We start from the raw sequence: 9451 nt of genomic DNA on the forward strand, positions 1-9451 counted from the left end.
GTGGGTTTGGATGACATTACCCTGTGTTTGATGCTCTTTGGGAGACCATCCATGTAAAGTTCAACCCTTAAAGCTTCGGGGTTCACAAGGTTTGGGCACATCAAGGCTAGTTCGGAAAATCGTTGATTATAAGCCTTGAGATCATTTCCGACAGCTTTCAAAGTTCTTAGCTCTTGTTCGAGCCTTCGGGTTTCTTCACGAGGGAAATATTCGACGATCATCTTTTCCCTTAAGTCGGCCCAAGAGAGGGCATGAGCTTCATCGGTACCCACCGATTGTACATAGGTGTTCCACCATGTGAGGGCGACACCGGCGAAAGTGTGAGTGGAATATTTGACTTTATCTTGGTCTCGACAACCGCTTATGCTAAAAACGGCTTCCGTTTGTTCGAACCATCGAGGGAGTACAACCGGTCCCCCCGGTTCCATCAAAGGTGTGAGGTTTGCACCCCATGAAGGCTTTGTAGGAGCACCCTTCGCTTGAGTTACCGGCCCCTTGATTGTTGTTGTTGTTATTGTTATCATTGTTGGTGGAGTGATCGGCCATGGCCGCCTCTACGGCAGTGGCTACCATTCGTTGTAGAGCTTGTTCGGGTGTCTCATGGCGTGGCACACGACGAGGAGGCATTGTTCCTTCAAAACACAAGAATACCGTTGATTAGTATTCTTAATAATACTAACCATGATATGGAATAAAGATAGAGAGAAATTTTCCTTGACTCGCCTTAAATTCTTTATGTCATAATGTCGGAATGTTCATATGAGTCACCGTAATATAATCCCGGAAATTATATTACCCTAATTCATATGTGCATTCGACACTATTTCATATAGTCAAGGTGGCGCGTCAATTAAATCAAGTAACGTGAGATTTGAAATGTCCCGTTCTTATTGATTAAAAACGTTCCATATTAATTGATTTCGTTGCGAGGTTTTGACCTCTATATGAGACGTTTTTCAAAGACTGCATTCATTTTAAAACAAACCATAACCTTTATTTCATCAATAAAGGTTTAAAAAGCTTCACGTAGATTATCAAATAATGATAATCTAAAATATCCTGTTTACACACGACCATTACATAATGGTTTACAATACAAATATGTTACAACAAAATAAGTTTCTTGAATGCAGTTTTTACACAATATCATACAAGCATGGACTCCAAATCTCGTCCTTATTTAAGTATGCGACAGCGGAAGCTCTTAATAATCACCTGAGAATAAACATGCTTAAAACGTCAACAAAAAATGTTGGTGAGTTATAGGTTTAACCTATATATATCAAATCATAATAATAGACCACAAGATTTCATATTTCAATACACATCCCATACATAGAGATAAAAATCATTCATATGGTGAACACCTGGTAACCGACATTAACAAGATGCATATATAAGAATATCCCCATCATTCCGGGACACCCTTCGGATATGATATAAATTTCGAAGTACTAAAGCATCCGGTACTTTGGATGGGGCTTGTTGGGCCCGATAGATCTATCTTTAGGATTCGCGTCAATTAGGGTGTCTGTTCCCTAATTCTTAGATTACCAGACTTAATAAAAAGGGGCATATTCGATTTCGATAATTCAACCATAGAATGTAGTTTCACGTACTTGTGTCTATTTTGTAAATCATTTATAAAACCTGCATGTATTCTCATCCCAAAAAAATTAGATTTTAAAAGTGGGACTATAACTCACTTTCACAGATTTTTACTTCGTCGGGAAGTAAGACTTGGCCACTGGTTGATTCACGAACCTTAAGTTCCTTGGATAAACCTACTGGAAAAGAGAAAAATGGATCTAGCTTCAATGGATCCTTGGATGGCTCGAAGTTCTTGTATTAGAATGATAACCTACTGTAAGAAACAAAGATTTCTTGAGGTTGGATGATCACCTTACAAGATTGGAAGTGAGCTAGCAAACTTGAAAGTATTCTTGATTTTATGAAACTAGAACTTTTGGAATTTATGAATAACACTTAGAACTTGAAGATAGAACTTGAGAGAGATCAATTAGATGAAGAAAATTGAAGAATGAAAGTGTTTGTAGGTGTTTTTGGTCGTTGGTGTATGGATTAGATATAAAGGATATGTAATTTTGTTTTCATGTAAATAAGTCATGAATGATTACTCATATTTTTGTAATTTTATGAGATATTTCATGCTAGTTGCCAAATGATGGTTCCCACATGTGTTAGGTGACTCACATGGGCTGCTAAGAGCTGATCATTGGAGTGTATATACCAATAGTACATACATCTAAAAGCTGTGTATTGTACGAGTACGAATACGGGTGCATACGAGTAGAATTGTTGATGAAACTGAACGAGGATGTAATTGTAAGAATTTTTGTTAAGTAGAAGTATTTTGATAAGTGTCTTGAAGTCTTTCAAAAGTGTATGAATACATATTAAAACACTACATGTATATACATTTTAACTGAGTCGTTAAGTCATCGTTAGTCGTTACATGTAAATGTTGTTTTGAAACCTTTAGGTTAACGATCTTGTTAAATGTTGTTAACCCAATGTTTATAATATCAAAAGAGATTTTAAATTATTATATTATCATGATATTATGATGTACGAATATCTCTTAATATGATATATATACATTAAATGTCGTTACAACGATAATCGTTACATATATGTCTCGTTTCAAAATCATTAAGTTAGTAGTCTTGTTTTTACATATGTAGTTCATTGTTAATATACTTAATGATATGTTTACTTATCATAATATCATGTTAACTATATATATAACCATATATATGTCATCATATAGTTTTTACAAGTTTTAACGTTCGTGAATCACCGGTCAACTTGGGTGGTCAATTGTCTATATGAAACCTATTTCAATTAATCAAGTCTTAACAAGTTTGATTGCTTAACATGTTGGAAACATTTAATCATGTAAATATCAATCTCAATTAATATATATAAACATGGAAAAGTTCGGGTCACTACAGTACCTACCCGTTAAATAAATTTCGTCCCGAAATTTTAAGCTGTTGAAGGTGTTGACGAATCTTCTGGAAATAGATGCGGGTATTTCTTCTTCATCTGATCTTCACGCTCCCAGGTAAACTCGGGTCCTCTACGAGCATTCCATCGAACCTTAACAATTGGTATCTTGTTTTGCTTAAGTCTTTTAACCTCACGATCCATTATTTCGACGGGTTCTTCGATGAATTGAAGTTTTTCGTTGATTTGGATTTCATCTAACAGAATAGTGAGATCTTCTTTAGAAAAACATTTCTTCAAATTCGAGACGTGGAAAGTGTTATGTACAGCCGCGAGTTGTTGAGGTAACTCAAGTCGGTAAGCTACTGGTCCGACACGATCAATAATCTTGAATGGTCCAATATACCTTGGATTTAATTTCCCTCGTTTACCAAATCGAACAATGCCTTTCCAAGGTGCAACTTTAAGCATGACCATCTCTCCAATTTCAAATTCTATATCTTTTCTTTTAATGTCAGCGTAGCTCTTTTGTCGACTTTGGGCGGTTTTCAACCGTTGTTGAATTTGGATGATCTTCTCGGTAGTTTCTTGTATAATCTCCGGACCCATAATCTGTCTATCCCCCACTTCACTCCAATAAATCGGAGACCTGCACTTTCTACCATAAAGTGCTTCAAACGGTGCCATCTCAATGCTTGAATGGTAGCTGTTGTTGTAGGAAAATTCTGCTAATGGTAGATGTCGATCCCAACTGTTTCCGAAATCAATAACACATGCTCGTAGCATGTCTTCAAGCGTTTGTATCGTCCTTTCGCTCTGCCCATCAGTTTGTGGATGATAGGCAGTACTCATGTCTAGACGAGTTCCTAATGCTTGCTGTAATGTCTGCCAGAATCTTGAAATAAATCTGCCATCCCTATCAGAGATAATAGAGATTGGTATTCCATGTCTGGAGATGACTTCCTTCAAATACAGTCGTGCTAACTTCTCCATCTTGTCATCTTCTCTTATTGGCAAGAAGTGTGCTGATTTGGTGAGACGATCAACTATTACCCAAATAGTATCAAAACCACTTGCAGTCTTTGGCAATTTAGTGATGAAATCCATGGTAATGTTTTCCCATTTCCATTCTGGGATTTTGGGTTGTTGAAGTAGACCTGATGGTTTCTGATGCTCAGCTTTGACCTTAGAACACGTCAAACATTCTCCTACGTATTTAGCAACATCGGCTTTCATACCCGGCCACCAAAAATATTTCTTGAGATCCTTGTACATCTTCCCCGTTCCAGGATGTATTGAGTATCTGGTTTTATGAGCTTCTCTAAGTACCATTTCTCTCATATCTCCAAATTTTGGTACCCAAATCCTTTCAGCCCTATACCGGGTTCCGTCTTCCCGAATATTAAGATGTTTCTCCGATCCTTTGGGTATTTCATCCTTTAAATTTCCCTCTTTTAAAACTCCTTGTTGCGCTTCCTTTATTTGAGTAGTAAGGTTATTATGAATCATTATATTCATAGATTTTACTCGAATGGGTTCTCTGTCCTTCCTGCTCAAGGCATCGGCTACCACATTTGCCTTCCCCGGGTGGTAACGAATCTCAAAGTCGTAATCATTCAATAATTCAATCCACCTACGCTGCCTCATATTTAGTTGTTTCTGATTAAATATGTGTTGAAGACTTTTGTGGTCGGTATATATAATACTTTTGACCCCATATAAGTAGTGCCTCCAAGTCTTTAATGCAAAAACAACCGCGCCTAATTCCAAATCATGCGTCGTATAGTTTTGTTCGTGAATCTTCAATTGTCTAGACGCATAAGCAATCACCTTCGTTCGTTGCATTAATACACAACCGAGACCTTGCTTTGATGCGTCACAATAAATCACAAAATCATCATTCCCTTCAGGCAATGACAATATAGGTGCCGTAGTTAGCTTTTTCTTCAATAACTGAAACGCTTTCTCTTGTTCATCATTCCATTCAAATTTCTTCCCTTTATGCGTTAATGCAGTCAAGGGTTTTGCTATTCTGGAAAAGTCTTGGATGAACCTTCTGTAGTAACCAGCTAGTCCTAAAAACTGGCGTATGTGTTTCGGAGTTTTCGGGGTTTCCCACTTTTCAACAGTTTCTATCTTTGCCGGATCCACCTTAATACCTTCTTTGTTTACTATGTGACCGAGGAATTGAACTTCTTCCAACCAAAATGCACACTTTGAAAACTTAGCGTACAATTCTTCCTTCCTCAATACTTCTAACACCTTTCTCAAATGTTCACCGTGTTCTTGGTCATTCTTTGAGTAAATAAGTATGTCATCAATGAAAACAATGACAAACTTGTCAAGGTATGGTCCACACACTCGGTTCATAAGGTCCATGAACACAGCTGGTGCATTAGTTAAACCAAACGGCATGACCATAAACTCGTAATGACCGTAACGTGTTCTGAATGCAGTCTTTGGAATATCATCTTCTTTCACCCGCATTTAATGATACCCGGAACGTAAGTCAATCTTTGAATAAACAGACGAGCCTTGTAGTTGATCAAATAAGTCGTCGATTCTCGGTAGTGGGTAGCGGTTCTTGATGGTAAGTTTGTTCAACTCTCGGTAGTCGATACACAACCTGAATGTACCATCTTTCTTCTTGACAAACAAAATAGGAGCTCCCCACGGTGATGTGCTTGGTCGAATGAAACCACGCTCTAAAAGTTCTTGTAATTGGCTTTGCAGTTCTTTCATCTCGTTGGGTGCGAGTCTGTAAGGAGCACGAGCTATTGGTGCAGCTCCTGGTACAAGATCTATTTGAAATTCAACGGATCGATGTAGGGGTAATCCCGGTAATTCTTTCGGAAATACATCGGGAAATTCTTTTGCGACGGGAACATCATTGATGCTCTTTTCTTCAGTTTTTACTTTCTCGACGTGTGCTAGAACAGCATAGCAACCTTTTCTTATTAGTTTTTGTGCCTTCAAATTACTAATAAGATGTAGCTTCGTGTTGCCCTTTTCTCCGTACACCATTAAGGGTTTTCCCTTTTCTCGTATAATGCGAATTGCATTTTTGTAACAAACGATCTCTGCTTTCACTTCTTTCAACCAGTCCATACCGATTATCACATCAAAACTCCCTAACTCTACTGGTATCAAATCAATCTTAAATGTTTCGCTAACCAGTTTAATTTCTCGATTCCGACATATATTATCTGCTGAAATTAATTTACCATTTGCTAATTCGAGTAAAAATTTACTATCCAAAGGCGTCAATGGACAACTTAATTTAGCACAAAAATCTCTACTCATATAGCTTCTATCCGCACCCGAATCAAATAAAACGTAAGCAGATTTATTGTCAATAAGAAACGTACCCGTAACAAGCTCCGGGTCTTCCTGTGCCTCTGCTGCATTAATATTGAAAACTCTTCCGCGGCCTTGTCCATTCGTGTTCTCCTGGTTCGGGCAATTTCTAATAATGTGGCCCGGTTTTCCACATTTATAACAAACTACATTGGCATAACTTGCTCCGACACTACTTGCTCCGCCATTACTCGTTCCGACACCATTTGTTCCTTTCGTTCTATTAACCCCTGGTCCGTAGACCTCACACTTCGCCGCGCTATGACCATTTCTTTTACACTTGTTGCAAAATTTGGTGCAGAACCCCGAGTGATACTTTTCACACCTTTGGCATAGCTGCTTCTGATTGTTGTTGTTGTTGCGGTTATTATTGTTGTTGGGATGATTGTTGTAGTTGCTGTTGTTGTTGTTGTTGTTGTTGTTGTTGGGCCGTTTGTTGTAGTTGCGATTGATGTTGCGATTGTTGGGATAATTGTTGCGATTATTGTTGTAATTGCTGTTGTTGTTGTATTGGTGATTCTTATCACCGTTTTCCTCCCACTTTCTTTTGACTTGCTTCACATTGGCCTCTTCAGCAGTCTGTTCTTTAATTCTTTCTTCAATCTGGTTCACTAGTTTGTGAGCCATTCTACATGCCTGTTGTATGGAGGCGGGCTCGTGTGAACTTATATCTTCTTGGATTCTTTCCGGTAATCCTTTCACAAACGCGTCGATCTTCTCTTCCTCATCTTCGAATGCTCCCGGACATAATAGGCACAATTCTGTGAATCGTCTTTCGTACGTGGTAATATCAAATCCTTGGGTTCGTAACCCTCTAAGTTCTGTCTTGAGCTTATTGACCTCGGTTCTGGGACGGTACTTCTCATTCATCAAGTGCTTGAATGCTGACCACGGTAGTGCGTAAGCATCATCTTGTCCCACTTGCTCTAGATAGGTATTCCACCATGTTAACGCAGAACCTGTGAAGGTATGCGTAGCGTACTTCACTTTGTCCTCTTCAGTACACTTACTTATGGCAAACACCGATTCGACCTTCTCGGTCCACCGTTTCAATCCGATCGGTCCTTCGGTTCCATCAAATTCCAAAGGTTTGCAGGCAGTGAATTCTTTGTAGGTGCATCCTACACGATTTCCTGTACTGCCAGATCCAAGGTTATTGTTGGTATGTAGCGCAGCCTGTACTGCGGCTATGTTTGAAGCTAGAAAAGTACGGAATTCCTCTTCATTCATATTCACGGTGTGTCGAGTAGTCGGTGCCATTTCCTTCAAAATAGTCAAATGGAACAAGTTAATCATACAGAATATTAATAGTAGTTAATAGTATTTCGTAGCATAATATGAACTCATTTATAAAACCTTTTTCTTCATATTAGCGTTTTATAAGTTTAAATTCGGGTAGTACCTACCCGTTAAGTTCATACTTAGTAGCTAATATACAATTCAACTACTATAATTCTATATGAAAAACTGATTATAATAATATTTCGCGTTCAAACTTTTACACAATATTTTAAAAACTTACAATACCGCTTATTTTACATATAGCATGAAATATAGCACTCAATAAATTTGATACAAGATGGTTGTGAAGATAATTCTAGCTAGTACACAAGTCGTTCAGCAAAGGCAATAAAGACACGTAATTCATACGTCCAGAAACAAGTCATGCATTCTGGTTTTACTAGGATTACTTCCCATCCTTGGTCTTGTGTAACGTCGTCAAAGGGACGAGGGTTACGTAATGTCCAATGTGACAACCCGGAAATTTCCAACCAAATTTAAACTTTAATCTTTATATGTTTCCGACACGATAAGCAATATTTGTTAAGTTAAATTTCAAGAATTTTAAACTATGTTCATACATTCATTCAACCTCGACCAAGTTCCAACGATTCACGAACCATTAAACGAATATGATTATATATGTATATGTGTATATATATTATAACTTGAAACGTAAACAAAATATTAGATTAAATACTTTATATGATTGTATCTGTTTCAAAATGTTTATCAATGGAATTAGAAGATAAGATCAAATGATTGAATTATCAGATATATTGAATTATGATTACAAGTCTCTGTTATGAGGTCCACTTTGAATTAGAAGACCCTTACTTTTAACGGTATTCGGAATAAATGGTAAAGTGATTTACAAGTAAAAACAAAGTATCACTTATTGGGAGTTAGACAAAAGTTAGTGGAGAATCGAATTTCATAATACTCGATTTATCATATAGAAGGAATAATTGGGATAAGATTCGTTGACTAGATAAATCCATTTGATATGTTATATTAAGATATATTATTTAGAAAGTTAAGGAAATTAAACTAAACATTTACGCATAAAAGAATGAAATCAAATTAAGTTTTAAAGCATAAACGTTATAGGATTTTCGATTTTGTAAAGGATCTTAAATTATATAATTAGTTTTGAAAGGATAACTAGTATGTTATTAGATAAATATTTCAAAAATATGTATAAGATTATAAATTTTAATTTAAATTAGTCATAAAGTGTTTTGATATTAAACTAATATTAATAGATAGGCTTTGATAAATAACAAGATTATGAATTATAAAAGTAAATGACCAAAACACTCAAAAGATTAAGTTACACTTTGAGTGGGTTAGTTTTTAATTAATTTAAGTCTAGTTATTAATAAAGGTACGTGTCACAAAAATGTTTAATTTAAAATAAAATATTTTGACAAACAACGAGACTTTAATTTATATAACGAAATGACCACAACACTCAATTTTATAAGTTATATTTTTATAAAGTTAATTTATTGTTGAGTAAGTCTAATTTTTTGTAAAATGTACACGTCACGTAACGTAAAAGGCTAGTTTTCTAAACGTACGAAAGTGCGCCCGAAAAACCGAAAGTGGTACATGAGTCGTGAGACCACGACCGTGTCATTTTTGTAAAAATTATATTTTTACCATGAACGTAAATATAATATAATATATAATTAATTATATAAATAAAATATATTATATATATATATATATAATATAATTTAAGTGTTAAGCATCCATGGCTATTTGCCTTTTTGCGTATGAATCTGGTTCACGAGACTCCGCAAATTGCGGACTAAAAGCAATTCACAACTTCTACAAT

Source organism: Rutidosis leptorrhynchoides, chromosome 3 (assembly GCF_046630445.1).
Source record: "Rutidosis leptorrhynchoides isolate AG116_Rl617_1_P2 chromosome 3, CSIRO_AGI_Rlap_v1, whole genome shotgun sequence".
Lineage (NCBI taxonomy): Eukaryota > Viridiplantae > Streptophyta > Magnoliopsida > Asterales > Asteraceae > Rutidosis > Rutidosis leptorrhynchoides.